Genomic DNA, 20,709 nt, shown 5'->3' on the forward strand with positions numbered 1-20,709 from the left:
AAAAAAAGGAAAAAAAAGAAATGTACATATCTTCATGCATGCTTTGCAAGCTCAGTGGATGTTTTTTTTCTTTTTTAGAGAAAAGCCTGTCTGTATAACGGAATCATTAAAATGTTAAAGGTTAAAAAAAATAAAAAGAAAGAAATATGTGTGGACTGAATGTATACATCATACAACTTTCATTTTTTGAATGGAATTCGTGAAATAAATCAACTTTTTGATGATATTCTAATTTTATGACCAGCACCTGTATATATATATAAATTCCCCACCACAGGGAGAATTTGTGTTAAATTTTTCATTGATAGTATATGGATTTGTACACTTGCAATTCTGGATACTAGTCTGTGTTAAATCAATAGTAATATATTTTTAAATATTGTGTACTTAGATTAGGAACAGCAGCACTTTTACAGTTGTTACATGTTTAGTGAGCAGCTGCCAGATTGTGATGTCATGCATTAAGATGTCAGCTGTCATAATGTGAATCCACCCGAAAGAAACAGAACCAAGCTTGCACACTTGGATACAGGATTTCTGGATTAACGTCTTCGATCCTGAGGACACCCCTGCTTACATGTAATTCTAGATATTTATTATGCTCCACCTCGTACGAGTTTATCCCCGCCTACCAAAAACACACCAATCAGAGTTGGCTCACATGACACATAAAGGCTCCGTTTCGCCCTTTCATTCCTTCAAGGAGAGGGACAGTTAAGAGGAAACGCAGCAGCTGAGTCATTCCTGTTGTGTTTGTTTGAAGTGTGTGGCCTAGGCAGCGTGCGTGTTTGGTACACCGCCGTTCGCAGGAACACGGACTCTGTCGACAAAATTCCCTTTGAACAGAAGCGGGTGTGAGGAAAATATAAGTCCTAATTATTAATTTATAAGGAAGCATGGACTCTTGCTGATGACAACCAACATTCTCGTGGATTTCACTAGTCTGGAGTGGAAATATGCTGCTGCGTTCATGTGGAAGCCTCGAAGTAGACGGAAATTGTCATAAGTAAGGCGAATGTGGTAAGTTAACTGACAAGGTGTGTGTGTGTGTGTGTGTGTGTGTGTGTGTGTGTGTGTGTGTGTGTGTGTGTGTGCGCGCGCATTTTATGTTAACTTTATATGTAAAACAAAATGTATTTCACTTTTTGTGCGTCATCTCTTCAAAAGAAGTGAAACTGTAAGTCAGTGTTTGTATGTGTTTTACATGCCGGTGTGGCTGTTTACTAATCAGAAGCTTTGTTCGAACCAGCTCCAGTTTGCATGCCAAATATCATTGGTCAAGCTGCTCCCGATGCACTGGTCGGAGTGTGAATGTGTGTGGGGAAAAGCAATTAACTTCCTCGCGCGTAAATTCAACAAACCGCGCGTGTTGAACTTGTCAGCCGCGTGCGCAAAGAATTCATCGTGCACACCTTGAAAATTTCCATGAAATTCCAAATCAAAACCCCATAAACTATGGTATGTTACAATAATATTAACTCTGAGTGGTAGATGCTGTTATTCATTAATGCCGCATAGAGGTGGGTCAGAGTAATAACAGAAATTAAGTTTGAAATTACATTTTCTATAGTTACCTGACAGCAGCTGAGCTATGCCATTATGGCCATGTCACATGAATGGTGTGACAGCTATTTCACTTCTATAAACTAATAAGTTCATGTTGAATAAAAAAAAAAAAAAAAAAAAAAAAAAAAAAAAAATCTTATTCTTCAGTCAAACTTTGAGGCAGTAGCTCTCAAATGTTCTTGTAGATTGTTCAAAAGAACCCCCAAAGTCTAAAGAGTCTTTGAAATGTGAGAGTTTGAGCATGACAGGCCAAAGGTAACAACTGACCTCTTTATATACCAGTGGCCCAGTATTAACTTGTTCCTTGTTCTGCAATTACAAGCTCTGTGTAAACAATCTTGGTATCAAAATAAACTTACACTTGTGAGATTTCATCAGAGGTGTAAAACGTGGAGCAGATGTTACTGAGGCTGAAACACAGAAAGGCGGAAGTGGCTCTGATGTGGCTAGTTAGCTGCAATAGCTCCTGATAATAATTAGTCTATTGGCTGACTTCAAAGATAACTGAGGAAACTGAGAAGCCAGTTTCTGTCTTTTTTCTTCTGTGTTTGGCTGAGATTCTAAGGTTTTAGCATAGTTCTAAACGAGTTACATAGCTGCTTTTCATTTTCAAAACCTACATGCTAAGACACCCAAAAAATATAATGTGAACGTGGTTAGATCCCTTCTTTATGAGGAAACAAAAATGCTCATCATAAGTGCTCAAGGTTATGTTTTTCTGCGCCGAACGGAGCTTCAGAGTACCCAGCCTTCTTGGAGTCACTGAGTGTTTGAGGTAGTTCCACCTGAGACCCTGTTGTCCTGCTGGGAGACTTCAACACTCATGTGGGCAACGCTGGTGAGACCTGGAGCAGCGTGATTGGTAGTGATGGGCAGATGAAGCCCCATGAAGCACTGAAGCTTTTCATCCAATTGGTTCACCCCAACGCGAAGCTTCATGAAGCTTCATTTGCTCTAGCAGGACACCTACTGGACGTAAAAATAATAGCTGGCATGAATTTGAAGAGTGTGGCATTTTGCACACAGCCTGTAAATGTCAACAACAAAAGGAGTGTGTAAAACATGTATATTGTAGTGATGCAGTATACTGTGTATATTTATAGTGGCAGTATGGGAAATGATTATTTGGAAATGCTTGAAATGGAAATGATCATTTACTGTGAGGTGAGGTGTGGTTGAGGTATGGACAGCTACACACTGAGGCTTTGAGCCTCAGTCCTGCCTGTTCACATTTTATTCTGTAAAAACTAAATTTTCACTGCTTTTATGACCTTTTTAGTGGGGAGAACATAGCTAGGATTTAATGATTTAACAAATTTTTTGAATCCTTTGTCCTCCACAATGCTAAATGGCTGGGAGTCCTCAATCACCATGCTAACCAGGTCTTCATCTATTTGAGATTGTTCTCCTGAGGAAAGACAATAAAGATAAAGCACAAATATAAATATCACATACGTAACTTATAACAGTTGTATAATATTGTTATATCATTTAGTAACATTACTGCATCCTATATTATCATTGCATTTGATGGCTCACCTGGTCTTGCTCCACAATCGGTGTTCCTCTTATTCTCATGCAAAGCTCTGTAGTGCCTAAGCATGGATGAGGTGTTGTTGTTATATCCCAGCTCCCTGGCACATAGCAAACACTTCACCTTGTACAAAAGTCAAGACAGCTCAACATAAATTGTATTGCACCATCAGTATCATGAAAATACATCTTCTGTAGAAATTTACATACCTTGTTGGGAGGAATAAAATCAAAATGTTCCCACACAGGGGAGGACATCCTCCTCTTCTTAGCTGGCTCCATTCTCTCCTGACTTTCTCTCCTCACTCTCATAAACCTCCAAACGGTCTCCAAACTCTCACTAACCGCAACTCTCCATCAAACACCCACATTTTGATTGATGTCTGAGGGGTTTATATCGCTGTCATATCTCGCGGCAAAGTTCGAACCACTTCATGAACCAGTCACGTGGTACAGCCGGGCAGCGAGGCTTCGGACGTCATCATTTTCAGCTCCTCCCATAAATGAAGCAAGCCTCGATACGCGCTTCGCGGAAACGCCCCCTCCATTACTCGACACACGCTCCGAAGCCTCGATACAGAACGTCCCATCACTAGTGATTGGGACTGACCTGCCAGATCTGAAGCAGAGTGGTGTCCTGTATGTCCATAATGAATACCATGTTCAAACAAAAGGGCAGCCATAAGTGCACGTGGCACCAAGACAGTTCAGGCAACAGGTTGATGATTGATTTTTGCAATCGAATAATCAGATCTGCAGCTGTCAGGGGTAGACATTTGTTCTATCACAAGTAAGAGAAATAAGACACTGCAGACAAACTCAGAGTTTTAAGAACGTGCGCACGTTCGGTGTGTGTCTTCTCAGGGTGAATGTCCCTGAGAAGACACACACCGTGCGCACGTTCGGTGTGTGTCTTCTCAGGGTGAATGTCCCTGAGAAGACACACACCGATTGCAGGCTTGCTTGCTTTATTTATAGGGAAAAGCAGGTTACATAGTACTTCCTCTTCTGTGAGGAGTCGGGGAGAGGTTAGACGTTAGCTCAGCGCTTATCTGACCTCACACACACACACACACACACACACACACACACACACACTCTGAAATAACGAATACAGAAGTATATCATGCTTATCTGACATCTCACACACTGAAGTAAGGAATACATCATGTTCTCTTTAACAATAAGCTTGGTTATGTTGAAATATATGAACACTTGAATATAAGGCACACTTGATTATATTGCATTATGTAAAAAATCTTCTTACAGCAGCCATATGTTCTGGACCCTCAGGTGAAGAGAGATACTGAGCCGTGGACCCAAGGTGGTTGTTACTTGACATGTTGGTAACCCCCAAACCAGATAGTGGACACCAGAGGTGAAGCGAACCATCAGGCTGAAGAGTCCTATCAGGCTTGTTTGCCTGTGGGGCTCCTAACACAGCTGATATGTACTGACAGGCCAAGCGGAACGGGGCTCTGGTAGAGGCTGAGGCAAAAAGTAGTGTTGGTGAGGCAAGGGCGTAGATTTGGTCATATCGCACAGCCCTAACCCCCGGCCTGTTTCAGGCTGGACAATAATAACGGTGGCATTTAACTTATTTTATCCGATAAATAAACACTGTAAGATACAAGTTTTTTTGTACATGCATATGTATACCACTCCACCCCAACAGCCCTTTTGAATGTCTCCCTAATTCTGAGGTCTCAAGGTTGGGAAGTATGTGCTAGGCTTTGGCCCACATCAGTCGAAAATTGTATGTAACCATGAATAACGTGTTGCCATGTCCACCAGGAGAGACTGGACAGTATAGATGTAAAACAAATATGCCAGCAGTTTCTCAGTTAACGAGAGGAGAAGGCCTTGCAAAATCGCTAGCCCGATGTCCCAGGGCTAGCGATTTTTCCAGTCGGGCTACCAAAATCTATCTCTGCCCTGCCCGTCGGCCTATCGTAGGAAGGAAAGATATGTCAATGCTTTTGCATTCTTTCGGAAATGTAGCTGGGTAATTACGTCATTGGCATCGGTGAGCCACTGTCAATATGTGACACTGATTGGTGAGTGATGATAATTTGTGCACCAATTCCTCTGACATAGTCTTATCAATCGTTAGCTTACTATGCAAACATGACAAGTGAAATCTCCCGCAGCTTAAACATGTGAGAGGTTGATCGCGCAGAGAATCGCTGAGCTTATGTGAGTGCGTGTGTAAAAGCAGCAGGATATATATTTGACTACGATGACCTGGATGACTGAGAACCTTCACAGGCAGATATATATTTTAGTTCTGCTGAGCCAAATAAGACAGGTCAGGGTGAAGAAGTGACAGCCAAAGAAAAGCTTACCACAAAACGGAGCAGTTATGACAAATCAGACTATAAGGCAAAAAGAAAGTGCAGTTTCATGGACAAAAGAATTTCTGTGGCTGCAATATGACGAGCTAAATAACCAGGGCTGCACATAAGTGGTCCGCAGGTGCGCATTCGCTGTCAAAATAAAAAACACGCACAAGATATGAAGTTGCAACGCGTGTTTGCATACATAAGATTTTCTGGAGGAGGACAGACATTTGTTTAGAACTCTTAAAGATGTCGAAGAAGCTCCTTTAAGCAATTACTGTGATGTTCCTCCACCTCCAAAGAAATGTCAGGAGTCCGAACCACAAAAGAAGCACGTGTTCTCGGAAAAGTGGTTGCAGGAGGTGAGCTGGCTTCAAACAAATGATGAACGCACAGAGATGTGGTGCGGAATGTGCCGTGAAAATCCCACTCTAGCAGACAAAAACAGCCTTTTATATGGACGCAAACGCGCGTTGCAACTTCTTATCTGGTGCGTCTTTTATTTTGACAGTGAATGCGCACATGCGGACCACTTATGTGCACCCGTGTAAATAACATAATGTTCTGCCGGGTGTGTTGTTGGTTTTCTCTCGATTTCTGAGTCGACAAGCGCCTTTGTTACTGGGACCAGTCATTTTAAGAAAGGCCCCCATGAGAAATGCAAGAAATGCATTATTGTTCAGTCTGCAATATCTTTTCCAGAACAAACACCAATTGCAAATAACATACTAAAAATAAACCTGAAAAATCTGTTTAGAACAGCGTACTATGTTGCAAAGAGTGAACTACCACTGGCACAATGTAGCAGTCTTTGCAAACTTTAAAAAGCAAATGGCCTCGATCTTGGTTCCACTTGTCTCTTACCCGTGACTTCAGTGGAAATTTCAAATTCAGGATCTGACACAGACTGATTCATGTCCTACACAGTTCTTACAAGTTCATAGAAATTTCTGTTCAATTAGAACCAAGTATTTGAGTTGATTGTAATTTTTATACAATGTTGTAATTTGTGTTTCAACAATTTTTTGATTAATGTTTTGTTTCCGTTACAATATTATACATTAATGTATAATATTGTAACGGAAACAAAACAGGAAACAAAACATCAATCAAAAAATTGCTTTTTGTTTTTTTTGTTTTTTTTTTTTTTTATTTTTTTATTCAGGCTACCAAAAACTGAAGAGTCCCTGCCCGAAGGGCTACCAGGGATTTTGAAATTTTGCGAGCCCTGAAGAGAAAGCAAACACAAAAAGAGCAACAAACTAGCTAGCAGTAGATGACAGTAGATACTAAATATTAAACGCTATTGTGCAGCATGCAAGATAGACGGCGCACAATGTGCTTTGAGGCAGCAGCCAAGAAAGGTGTAGTCCGCATCTGTGTACACCTGTGTGGATCAGCATGCTTGTATTCCAAAGGTTTGTAACGATCTGCTAGGGAGTGTAGAGCCATAGCCCCGTCCCCCAGGGCATGAAGCAGGTATGGAGGAGATCAAGACTCCAGACATCCAGAGGCCCCAGAGTACGAGGGCCACCAAAGGGGGGGGGACCGTGCCACCCTCCTGGGAAGAGCTGAGTAGAGCCCCAAACAAGAGGTCACGGAGCAGAGGCCAGAGGGGGTTGCAGTGGCGTGCCCGCGGGCTCTGCCGGCAGCCAGCTGTGCCAGAGAGGACTGGGCTTCAGGCCCAGAGGCCTGAGGGCACTCCACCCACCGCCCAGGCACACAAGCACTTTTATTAACATACAGCATAGATGTACATGAAAAAATTACTCAAAACTAAATTATTAGCATTCATTAAATGATAATGCTCCAAAAATAAAAGAAAACAATGTTTTTTCTGCATAACAAAAAGCTCACAATTGTGCAGTCAAAATGTAAACTAAAACACGATGAGCATAATAACAAAGACAGATTTCACAGCTGCTCTGTTCCCAAGTTCGTGACTGACAGCCTGGAGTTTGAAATCCTCTTTGTAACCACGTTGCTGAACAGGTGCAATTTATGGTCCTTATACACACACGTACGGTAATATTACGTTGAAGCACAGTACGTATCACTCCGCGAGGCTCCTCGGTAGCCGTAATGCGCCGATAATCCATAGAGTGGTGCAGCTCCGTAGCTTACCAAAGTCGTACTAAAAGAATTTTTGACATATTGCTGAGCGCCGTGTACCACATAAAATCTGTTTGCGGTCATCAAGCACAACCAGAATTCATACATAAGGCGCGCTGTCAACTTTTGAGAGAACTAAAGGATTTTAGGCCGTGCAGCCCCTGTAAGCTGCATGGCATTAGTGCGGTTAGCTCGCTAACACGTTCATGCCGTCCAGCCCCACGCACGGGGCTATGTGCAATAGCTCGTTAACGGAGGTTTGCCGTGTCCATCTTGTCCTTACCTGAAGGTGAAGCGGTGGGGGAGGAGGGGGAGTTGTGTTCAGTGAAGGAGAGAGGCGAGGCGCCGAGTAGCGTTGTTTAGAGACAAAAGTGGACGAAAGGGAGGCAAACTTGCAGCTCCACCATTATAATTATAACGTAACCTAGACTTTATTGATATAAAGGATATTGTCACAGCTTATATCAATATTTTTAAAAAACGCGATATATCGCCCAGCCCTAATCTCTACCCACATCACTCATGGGAAGCATTGCTTCAATAAAAATGATGGTCTTGCCAAAAATTAAGTGATTTCAGGTAAACCATCTTTGTATATTTCCAAATGCATTTGGAAAGATAAACCCCTGCGTATCAGCTTAAAAACACTACAAGGGACAAAGGAGGACTAGATCTGCCTAACTTTCAGCACTACTTCTTAGCCAACAGGCTTCAGTTCATCACAGGATGGTTAAAACACACCCTCTTAGATGAGCCCTGGCTGGATGTAGAATGGGCACTATGCAATAATTTAGAGATTTCAGATCTACCATTTATCAGCTCAAACATCAAACGACATGAATGCCTTAAAACATCAACGTCAGCTCTTCTCTGACAGCTGGTGGGAGTTTCTAAGAAATGACTGAGTCTTCATTAATCCCATGCAAACTTACACCTATGAATGAAAGGCTTTATTGGCCACATGCAGGTTGCCCCGCAGTGGAATAGAACCCCACTGCGAGGTGTGTAAGTCGGGGACACACACACACGGACATCACATGGGAATACAGGTCGGAGATCGGCAGCGTTACAGAAAGACACTGAAAGTACACAACAATGGGAAAGTAGAAGAGGAAAAAGACCTCTACTCGTGCTGAGCACCTATGGGAGGACAGCATGAGAACAGGAAACAACAAAAAAAAAAAAAAAAAAATCTCTTGGACAGAGAGCACATAAATGTCCACAGTACAACAATGGAGTACGTGACAAGCCACAAGGTTGGGTAGGGGGTGAGGAGTAATCCGAAGGAAACAAAGCAGTCATCCTGCACAGCGCTACCATTCCAGCACGGCACACGGACCCGCCGTGTTCCCCCACAGGAAACAAGCATCGAAGGTGTTTGGAAAGGGAGGGGGGGGTGTGGGTGCGTGTCCAGAGTTCAGCTGAGACGGTGTCCTCCGCCCTATCAGGCTAAGTAACAACCCTGACATACTACAGAATAATAAGATTAACTTCCCTTATTAACAAGTTGTATTAACAAATTAAGTCTGTAATAAAAAGGAAATTTAAACCTTAAGTTGAACTACAAACACTGGGTGTGGTACAATTTCTTTATCTTAAAACTCTCAAATTACTGTCTCAAATATACCGTATTTTCACGACCATAAGGCGCACATAAAAGTCTAAGATTTTCTTTAAAAAGTGCGGCGCGCCCTATAGCGCAGTGCGCCCTGTGTGTTGTAAGGAGGACGTAGTAGAGAACACCATGAGAACGCTAAAGGGTGAAGTGTGGGCGTTGATCGTATATACCGGACAATCGCACATACCTGTATAAAAGGACAGGTATGTGCATTATGTGGAACATCGTTGTTTTAACAACCCTGGAAATGGCAAAGAGACACGCTTATGAAGCACAGTTTAAACTGAAGGCCATCAGCTACGCGGAGGAACATGGAAATCGAGCAGCCGCGAGAGAATTTAAGATTAACAAATCGATGGTTCGCAAATGGAGGAAGCAAGAAAACAAGCTCCGGCAGGTCAAGAAAACGCAGCTGAGTTTCCGCGGACATAAGGCGAGGTGGCTCGAGTTGGAGGAAAGACTCGAGCGGTGGATCATCGAGCAAAGAACGAGCGGGAGAAGCGTTTCGACGGTCACCATTCAACTAAAAGCAGTTTCACTAGCTGAAGAGATGAACATTGAACATTTCCAAGGAGGTCCGTCTTGGTGCTTTCGGTTCATGAAACGGTGCCATTTTTCCATCCGGACCAGGACTACGGTAGCGCAGCAACTTCCAGCGGATTATACCGGTAATGAAAAGCTGGCCATCTTCCGCTCCTACTGCAGCAAACACATTGGCGACAAACACTTCCAGCCCAGCCACATCACTAACATGGACGAGGTCCCGCTCACTTTTGACATCCCGGTGAGTCACACTGTGGAGAAGGGGACCAGCACGGTAGCGATACGCACAACGGGGTATGAAAAGTCTTCTTTTACTGTTGTGCTTGGCTGCCATGCTAATGGACAGAAACTGCCGCCTATGGTGATTTTTAAGAGAAAGACTTTGCCTAAGGAGAAGTTTCCAGCAGGAATCATCATTAAGGCAAATGAAAAGGGCTGGATGGATGAGGAAATGATGAAAGAGTGGCTGAGGGAGGTGTATGTAAGGAGACCAGGTGGTTTTTTTTCCACGCATCACCATCACTCTTAATCTGTGACTCTATGCGTGTCCATCTCACAGCCAATGTGAAAAAACTAGTGAAACAAATGAACTGTGAGCTTGCTGTCATTCCGGGAGGCCTGACAAAGGAACTCCAGCCGCTGGGCATCGGTGTGAACCGAGCGGCGTGGGAGCGATGGATGACCGATGGGGACCACAGTTTCACTAAGAGTGGAAGGCAGCGCCGGGCGAGTTACGCCATAATTTGCGAATGGATTGTAGATGCTTGGGCTAACATGTCTGCTGGCACTGTTGTTCGAGCTTTCGCAAAAGCCGGCATCATTTCCGAGGAGCCGCACGGCACGGAAAGTGACTCTGACAGTGAAGAAAGTGAACCTGGCATGTTTGATGGAGATTTAGCGCAGCTGTTCAATTCAGACACAGAGGATGAGGACTTCGATGGGTTTGATGACAATTACCGGTAATAAAAATGTGAGTACCAAACTCAGTTTTGCTCCCGCTTTATTTTTAAACACGCATACTTGTATGCGCCTTATAATCAGGTGCGCCTTATGTGTGTCTTAAATACATTAATGGCACACATAACTGAGACGGCGCCTTTTAGTATGGTGCATCTTATGGTCGTGAAAATACGGTACAGGACACTCTCTAAGGTAGATCAGAATCTCTTCAGATTACAAAATGGGAACCATCAGTCAGCTTAGACCAAACCTTCTGGTCTCAGGTATGCTTAAAAACCTTTTAAATTGATTAGAAATCCCAGTCTACAATGAATACAATACAAAATATTATATAGTGCACTATACAAGTCATCGGATGTTCACGATGGACTTTACGTCTTCTAACAACTCCTCACACTGTCAAGGCAATCCTATCCCCCAGTCATGTCTGTTCAGTTTGTAATCAGGACTGCCACAGTTAGTCGTTTAGTCACGATTACATCGACTATTAAAATTGTCGATGCGTCGTTTGAAGCTTTGTAAGATGCAGGAATAAGTAGTAGGATTTAAGAGTATAATAACAGACTGGAACAGAAGATGGCAGCAATGCATGTGCAAGGATGCCAGCTGCCGTTAAACCCCGAAGAAGAAGCTGTCTCTGGTATCGTAGCTGTGTCCAGATTTTGTGGTGGCATCCTTCGGAGGCCGCATTTGTAGGTAGAGCTGGGCGATATAACGATATGTATTGCGAAATAACTTTCTCGATAGAAAAGTTAAACTATTGCGATAGATCTCGCCGCTCTTGTCCTCTTAAAAAAAAAAAAAAAAAAAAAAAAAAAAAAAGAACAGCCAATCCAAATTAAGTAGCGCAGAGCTGAACCAATCACAGCCGCAGCGTCATGTCACGTGACTTGTTACATACAGCACAAGTGCCAAGCCGCACATGTGTATTTGTTTGGGAAGCAGCCAGCCGCCGTACTGCCCGGGTAATGGAGGAAATGAGTGCGCCGACTAGAGAAACATCAACCGAGCGTGACCGAAGGTTACCGAAGAGAAAACAGATGATGGTTCCAACGCCGGAGAGATTGTCGAACGGAAAGGCCAGAGAAGCTCCGCAGTGTGAAGGTATTTCTGCTATTTCAAGTCTGACAAAAAACAGAGCAGCGCGCACTGTAAATGTGCCGAAAGCAAGTCTGGAAATACAATAAAGCGGTGCAGCTCAGTCTCTGACTGGAAGCGCTGATTCGTCATTTGGCTTTTGTCAGACTGAAGTAACTGTTAAAACTGTTTGAAAAGCTCAGCTATACAACAAGGAGAGATTGAGAATTTCCTTTTAGTTCTCAGTTTATTTGATATTGACTGTTGAAAGATTTTATTATGTTTATGTATAGAAGTACATTTCATTTGAGGTCCTCTAGATGTGTTTGCTCTTTTTACTAGAGAAGTTACACTGTGCAAAGCTCAGCATAAAGTCTCTACTGTTGTATGTTATCTCTTCCACTCATGTGTCTGTGACGCAAACATGCTTGAGTATAAATAAAGGGTGGCAACGGCTGCGGAGTGTGAGTCTCCGTTTGAGCTCTCACCCGTGTGCACGTTAAACCTGCAAACCTGTCTGAGTGTCATTTATTCTGACCTGAGTTGCATTACAGGAAAACTCCTGACATTGACAAAAGTTAGTCAGTTTTGTCTGTTCTTCTGTAAAACAAACTAAGATTATTTTTAGAATTAATATTTTGTTTCTAAGTGGAATTGACAGTTTAGTCTGTTTCGTTTGTTCTATTTTGAAACTTAAACGCTTTAGCGGCTGCCTTTTGTGTAGTTTGCAATATTTGCCTTTATTTATCTGAAAAAGTCTCGTGTTCCTTAAGTACATCTACCCTGTTGAACTTATTATGGGAAATAAATATTTAAATCAAAACAAGCTGCTGATTATTTCACATTTTACTTGTGAGCAACGGCACATTTAAATCTTACAAATATAGTTATTTGGCTGATATCGTGATAGATATCGTTATTGCCTGAAATGAAAAAAACATATCGTGATATGAAAAAATCTCATATCGCCCAGCTCTATTTGTAGGCCGATTATGTTACAGTGTCGCAACAAAGGCTGTCCAAATTCAAAGACTGCTCCAAATGCAGCCAACAAATGTGTCCTCCTTTTCCCCCAGATTTGAAGGATGGGTCGGGTGTATCCTTCTTGGCCCAACCTATCCCAGAATTTATAGCATGGCCCAGCCAATTCCAGTTTCCAACAATGGTAGCAGCTACCTAGTTTTAATATTACTCTTATTTCTCTTCCTGGGTCACAAAATAAACTTTAAAGATATTTTCAAGTGTGAATGTAGCTGTGTAAACTTCAAATATCTGCTCAGTTTATCAAGACATCATATACGTGCAAAAGTGCTCTCGGGTTTTTGGAGACGTCTGTTACCCACTGGCTCGATAGCTAGCTGGGGGGTTCAAGCCGGCGTAAACAACGAACTCCCGGCGCATTGTTTTCAGACCCCCCTCGGTCTTTGGCTACTCAGGTTAAACATGATAGATAGATAGAGATATAGATATAGAGAGATAGAGATAGAGATATAGATATAGATATAGATAGAGATATAGATAGAGATATATATATAAATGTCACTTAGATAACTTTAAAATGTTTTTGGCATTTTTCAGGGTTTTATTTGTCCCTGAGTAAATTGGTTTGCTGAGATCAAAGTTGGTTTTCACACAGCTGAATAAACGTTAAACAGAAGAGTGAGACTGTAGAGAATTTACTCCGGTGTCCTATTTATATTTCTCCACAGAGACAACCTGCAAATGTCATTAAAGGTTTAATAAACCATCATCTTGCCTTTATTTTTAGTTAGCACATACCTTAAACACTTCAAGCTGTAAGCTAATGATAGTTAAGAGGAGACTGAGAGCGGTGAACCCCGGGAGAGCTGCCAGTCTCAGGGGCTGTGGTTAAAGCCTGTGCATCCTCTCCCTGACTCATGGCACAGTTCCCCGTCTACCTGTCTGAAGGCCTCCACTATCATTCACGTCCCCAAAAAGCCTGGTATAGACATCCTGAATGACTACAGACCTATAGCCCTTACTTCTATAGTAATTAAGTGTTTTGACTGAATACTATTTCAGCACATCAGAGACTGTCTACACCCAACACTTTGCATCCTCTGTGGACTGATTTGCTCTGTAAGCAATCACCATCACTTCACAGAGAGCTGGGTCATCTGGAGAAGAGGAAGGGCTCCGTAAGGATGCTCTGCATGGACAGCTCAGCATTCAATAACATAATATACGACATCTTCAGCTCAACTCTGATGGAGATAAGACTGTGTACAGGGCGGAGGTAGAGAACTTGTCCACTGAAGCTGATCATCTTTAAAATAAAATAACTCTTAATGGGCTTCAGGAGGCACAGACAGGTTCACTGCCCTCATCTTAAATGGAGACTGGTGGCATTTGTCTCCATGTTGGCCATTTAAACTGTTAACAAAGTGTGTGTGTGTGTGTGTGTGTGTGTGTGTGTGAGAGAGTAATTGTATAACTATAACCCAGATTTTGGTTTACATTGTTTTTGCAGGATGTATGCTCTCCAGGGCTTAAGAGCAAGGTGTCCACATCATGCCCATTGTTGTAGATCCTTAATTACCACCTCATCATCTTCAAGAGACACAATGGGTTCCAATGTTGAACTTGATATTGGAGCTGATATTTCAGATGAACGACATTGTAAGAATCAAGAAGTGAGAAATTCAACAAACTGTGGACTGAAGAGGAAACGACAGCGGAAGATCTCTCCTTATCCTCACAGCCGTCAACCAACAAAATGTGAAGATTTTGAAGTTGAGAAAGCCAAATCATGGACAGATGAAATGTTTGACTTCATCAATAAAGAGATTGCCTTTTACAAGTCAGACGTAAAGAAGAAAGAGACTTCCAACGCTTCTGGGATTCAACACTGCACTGGACAACCTCTTGACCAAGGCGGGTTGAAAAGCAGCAAAGGAACAGAATTATTTCCCAGCTCTAACAAGAATTATGATACATCTGCATCAGAGAACTGTTTAAAAGGTACACTAATCTCTGCTGTATAAAGTTTAAAACATTCTCCCAAAATGCATCTGCTTGGATCGAATTATGTCTGTAAAGGGTTGTCAGTCATGTTCTGATAACTGAAGGTAAAAGACATGCCAGTGTTGATGAAATAATGTATAACCACTCCTAATTATTCAGTACCTGCACCAAAAAATCCAAATGCTAGACTGAAGAATGTAAAACGAATTGCAGAGCTGGACAACTTTTCTGAATCACACTGCAACAAACCTGGAGTGGCGATATAAGTAACTTTCATCTCTTTATGTCCACAGATTATCAACATGTCATGTTGGATGTTGCTGCCACTTGCACAAAGAATGAAGCAGAGAGTCCAGTGACTGTGACAGCAGTGTCTGGGGTCACCGTGCCAGAAGAGACTGAGAAGTACCCAGGATTAACGGTCCGCTGCAGTTCCTCACAAGGAGAGCGTGAGAGAGTCAAAGAAACACCAGGCACTCTACCTTTGTTATCCAAGCATGTGAGATGGGAGAGGGAGGATGTTAGCCTCAAACCAATTGAAGGAGTAGGTTTAGGCAGTGGGCCTTGTGTGATTGGTGGAAATCAAGATAAAAATGTAAACCAACTTCAGAAAATTGAAGACCAACACTACTGCCATGTTGAATCTAAGGATGCAGTTGCACTTTCCAGCCTAGATTCATTAACTGATAAAACTGAGCTTGGCAAAACGCGAGTCTCTATGTACCAAAGTGAACAATCGGTGCGCAACCAAACAAGCTATAAAAATGCTGAAGAGGATACAACTGGTGTGTGTTTACAGGCTTGTTTAAGCGCATCTCTTCCTTTGAATAAAGTGAGCAGTGGAGAGCTGTTCTATGTAACTGTTGTAAAAGATCCACAATATGAAGATATTTCAGACACAGAAAATTTATCGAATATGGACACGAATCTCCTAAACACAAATCAAAGGGACCCTTCATATGAAGATGTGAGTGAAGATGAGAATCCAGAAGTTGATAATAATGATGATAATGACGAGGAGATGCCTTCACCTTCATGTGACGTGTCTGAAGCCAGTAATACGCAGTTTGGACATGTGCAGAGTCAGGCCGAGCTTCCAAAGAACCAAACACTTGGCATAGCACAAGATTGCTCTTGTCCATGTTTTGTTGAAACTGAGGATGGGTTTGAACGTTTCTTATGTCCTAAATGTGACGGTGAGAAACATTTAGATTGGCAAGCAAGCTGCTCTTTGAGCCCCCTTTCTGACGCGCAAGATCAAGAGGAGACTGATGAGGACGATGATTGGCTTGTTATGCCTATTAGCGTATTAGATGTTAAATGGGAACCAGCAGATGAAGGCCAGGCTGACCCAGAAACTGTTTCACAGCATGATGGTGAGCATGAAGACCAGGTAAAACAAAGTGACACAAATCCAGCTGTCTGTGAGGTACCCGGATCTGTTCCAAACCATGTGCCAGCTTCTGCTTTTTCCATGATGGAGGTTTTTGAAACACCTTCTCATCTAGCAAAAGTCATACAATCTAGAGAGACAATGCAACAGTCCTTCATGGTGCCTTCTTCCTGGGGCACAACTGAGACTAAAGCTCAGAGACCACAAAATAGGGAGTCACATAGTGCTCCTGATGACAGTTGTGAAACTGACGATAGTTCTGATTACTCTGCTGATTCAGGACGTAACTATCTGACCGTGTCCAAACAGTGGTTAAGTAACCTGTCAGCGCCTGCGTCAGCAGAGAAAAATGACTCTGGTTCTGAAAAAGAAAATGAAGACCATGAGATGGCAAACTTACAACCAAGTCAAACGGGGAACAGAAGCAAGTCTTCAGAAAAGGATGACATCATCAACCTTGATTCTGACACCGAGGATGAAGGTGTCCAAAGCTGTCCAGAGACAAAAACAAAGAGATTATTCTCTACGCGCACAGAGAACAGTGGAGCTGCCAGCCTTAATCAACTGAAGAAACCTTCTCCTGAAACTGTGGAAGGAAACTGTCAAACCAATGGACGTACATCTATAGATTTATCCAGATGTTGTAATGAAGTGATCCAGAGTGGGAACCCTGACCTTTCACAAAGGACAGAAAAGTGTAATAATACTGGATCTCACCATGGTAGAAAAGCACGAAGCATTTCAGATGATCCTGCTGTTATAGTAATATCTGACACAGAGGATGATGGAAACCAAAGCAACAGACATGTCAAGAGGAGAAGTGGACTAATCTCTGAGTCGATGGGGAGGGATGGTACTTCACAAGGTGAAAAAAGGAAAAATAATAAAACGCAGGACGGCAAGCATGAAAGTGCTAAAACGGAGACCAAAGAGCCTGGTATGTTTCCTGCAGACACAAAGTCTCAGCATCAACCCAAACTTCAACATCCACAGTTGAAAGAAAAGAGACGGGATGTAAGTTTTAGACTATCGCACAGTATAAAGAAGAGAAAACTGATTCAAGTTATAAGGCATCCTAAGCATTTTCAGCAAAAAGCCAACAGACCACCTACCTCGGAAACAGACATGGAAAAAGTCCTTACCAAAAGGAAGACCATTTCTTTAGACATGGAGAATAGCAATAGTACCTTCATGGAAGCTCAAACCAACATTTTTGCCAATGAAAACTCTCAAATCGGTCTGTCATCCAAAGACTCATCTGAGAAGCTTCTGATGTCTGGGGAGCGGGAGGTATACTCCACTAAAGCTTGCCACAAGCATGTTCAACAAAAGGCAAAAAGGACTTTGGAAAAAGCATTAGAAAAATGCGTTAACACACAGAAGAGAAGAACCATAGTACTCTCATCACAAACTGAGGGCAGCAATGATGCCTTACTTTATGCACAAACTAGTCCATCCTCCAAGTACATGCCTAAGAGGTGTCTCCAGACTCTGGATTTGAGTCCTAATCCTGTGAGTCCTCACTTTTTTGTTCAGAGAGCTTCTCAGCCTAGTGAGCACCTGAAGCACATGGAGCAGTCTACAGTCCAAAAAAATAAAACTCTGGTGACACCAGAAACCAGCAAAAACACTCGCTCCTCTAAAAAGGAGACGCAACATTTTTACAAAGAGATAAATGACAAGACTGGATACAGAGGAACGCGCCACACTGATACACACCATACATTACTTTCTAAAACTAATACCAGCTCAGCTAGTGCCAGACGACATTTTTCTTTATACAGTTTACAGCAAGCTCATTCCTACAGCAGCACCTCAACATTAGGTCAGTCTTACACTCATACAAAGGACCCATCATCCTTTACATGCATGCAGCATTCAGCCAAGAAGCAAGTGTTTAATGACAGTCAAAAGAGCTTTGTCCCAACCAGGAGAGATCAAAAAACTAGTGTGGAGAGTAACCTACGAGCCCAGAACAGTTTCAAGTCAATGAAGAAAGGTAGATGTGGTGATGATGTGGCACACAGGCGGAGACGCAGCTTCTATCCGTCTGTACCTCCTCTGATGAAGAGGACCAAGTGTGAAGCCATTCAGCTGACCAAGGCCAGAAATCGGGACACTCCACAGAAACAAAGTGTGTACTTTTGAAGTCTTTAAAGTGTTTTGGATTATTATTCATTAATTATTCATTTAGGTAAAGTAAAAAATTATTTTAAATGTGTTTAATCTCACTGCATGTTCCTAAACTTGATTCTAAATGTAGGATTCCCTGTGAGTGAAGGCTATAAGTGGAAGAATGAAACAAGCTTCATGGCTAACAGAAGATGATCCTCAACAATATATACACGGACTGCATATAAAACATGAATCCGGCTTCTGGCCCAAATGTAAAACTATACATTCTTACGTTTCTTTTTTGCTAACAGCCCTGAGGGAACTATTTTGAGTTGTTTCAGATGTTTGTAGAGGTGCCACCATTTCTGTCTTTGGTTTATCAAAAGCTCTTCTGTACAGTACAGCGGCATTCATATAAAACTGTAAAATATTCAATATTTTACCTGTTGTCAGTGTAAATATGTACGTTTAATTAATGTTATATTGTTAACATGTGTCACCGTTGTCATTGTTTGTTTAAACAGGAATCTGTTTGCAAAGGCTACTTCATGCTTCACATTTTTACCTTGAAAGCTTATCTAGTACACACCAACTATAACTGTATTTTCAATTATACTGCTAAACAAATATGAGAAATGATAAATTGACAAATGAAGTGTACATGTTGCAAATTTATGCCATAAAATGTGCACTTTATTAAGAACATGGCACTGGTCAATGAAAACCAGAACCATCACCTATATATAAACCGTACATTAAAAATCACACCGAAACTTAAAATTTTCCTTGAAGTCCTTTCAAAGCACTTTATACAACATTCTCACATCTCAAAGGCTGATGGGGTATTGTCACCCTGCCAGGCAGTCGGTGTGGATACTCAAGTCAATGCGAGAACGAGGCAACGTAGGATTTTTAAATTGATACCATTAGTTTGAATCCTACAGGTAAAGTTTTCTGAAAATCTCGTGAATCAGTGATTCGTGAGATGAGAGAAAAAACATGTTCGCCAGATAAAATCCAAATGAATTCATATGGTTCAGAAAAATTATAGTAATTACAAAATGGTATGTTTCAGGCTAGAATGGCAAAGGGGAAGCTGTCAGTAGAGGAACGAAAGAGAAGGAACAGGAATGATCAAAAAAGGAGAGAAAAAATTAACAGCCAGCCTGAGTTGAAGAAAGAGTTTCTCATAAAGGGAAAGATGGAGAAATAGAGTGAAAGAGGGAAAAATAAAGAACATCAGTGATCTGAAAGAAAGAAAAAAGGCAGAAGAGAAGGTTTTGGAAACAAGCACAGAGACAAAAGGAGAGAAAGTCCAGCAGGGTCTAAACACACAACCACAGAGAACTTTAGGAATCAAGGAGCAGGCAGCTACTGGTTGGTGAACTATTAAGATGTAGAACTTGACATGTGCAAAAACAGAATTGTTATGATGTGTCTTGTGATATTATGTAAGTTGTTAAGGTTTAATTGTCATTTTGAAAGAAATAATATCTTGTTTTCTACTAGTGTGTCACCACCGTCAGATTTGTGTCACCACCGTCAGCACCTTGTCAACTCCATAATATGGAGTTTTTCTTTATTTTTCTCTTTTGGAGAACCATATATTTTCCTCCCTCATGATCTTCCAATAGAAATACGTAGTTTTCTCAAATGTGTAATTTGCATGCTGCTAAATATGATTGTTTCTTATAGAGATTAAATACAAGCTTCTGAAAATATGTATGACTGTAACTCTAATAATAAAAAGCCAAAGAATCTTACTCTTAAACATGGTTTTTAGTTTGAAAACATATGTGCATAAACAGTAGAATAGACAAGCTACTAATAGTCAAAATAGCTGAAACAACTTAATTTAGAATATGTATTTTTGCATTTCTTTGTGTCTGATGGTGTTGACTAAACGTTGCACTTCTCCAGCAAAAACATAAATTATTAAAAAATGTTACACCTGGGAGATTGTACCAAAACACGGTGAGACAGCCAAAACTTTGTGTAACAATTATATGTAAATATGTTTTTGAAAAATCAAAAAATATATTTTAGAAAATTAAAACCTGTTTTGTCCCTAATCTCAGGAATCACTGGAATGTGTTAACTCAAGAAGGAAGTAACAGGATATCCAAAGTCATCCCATAGGGGCAGCTACTAAAATATTGGAAAGCGTCAAATGCCTGTCAACTTTTCTGAAAAACACCTAGGACTTTTAAAATTATACCATGGATTCATCTACTAACTGCAACCACCATTATTTTCTTTTCAACCGTCCTCTTACCAAATATCGTGTAGTGTTAAATGCAGGTAAACTAAATTAATAATTCATTACAAAGGTTGGACTTCAAGGATTTTCTTGTAGTCAGGGAGATAACCAAGAACCCGATGTTTTGACAAAGCTGCAGTATTGTCCTGTGAAGACAGGAGAACCTCCCAGAAGTACAACCATTTCTGCAGCACTCCACCAATGTGGC

The 20,709-nt window shown here is 41.6% G+C and overlaps 1 long non-coding RNA gene across 1 annotated transcript; it reads left to right on the forward strand.

Moving 5' to 3' along the window:
• The first annotated feature begins 713 nt into the window (after window positions 1-713).
• LOC101463904 (uncharacterized) lies at window positions 714-20,313 on the forward strand. The gene is made up of 4 exons (XR_013093853.1): window positions 714-1,020; window positions 14,240-14,730; window positions 15,027-18,260; window positions 18,390-20,313. It is a non-coding gene; the product is annotated as an uncharacterized LOC101463904 (long non-coding RNA).
• The last annotated feature ends 396 nt before the right edge of the window (window positions 20,314-20,709 follow it).

Source organism: Maylandia zebra, linkage group LG17, assembly GCF_041146795.1.
Source record: "Maylandia zebra isolate NMK-2024a linkage group LG17, Mzebra_GT3a, whole genome shotgun sequence".
Classification (NCBI taxonomy): Eukaryota; Metazoa; Chordata; class Actinopteri; order Cichliformes; family Cichlidae; genus Maylandia; species Maylandia zebra.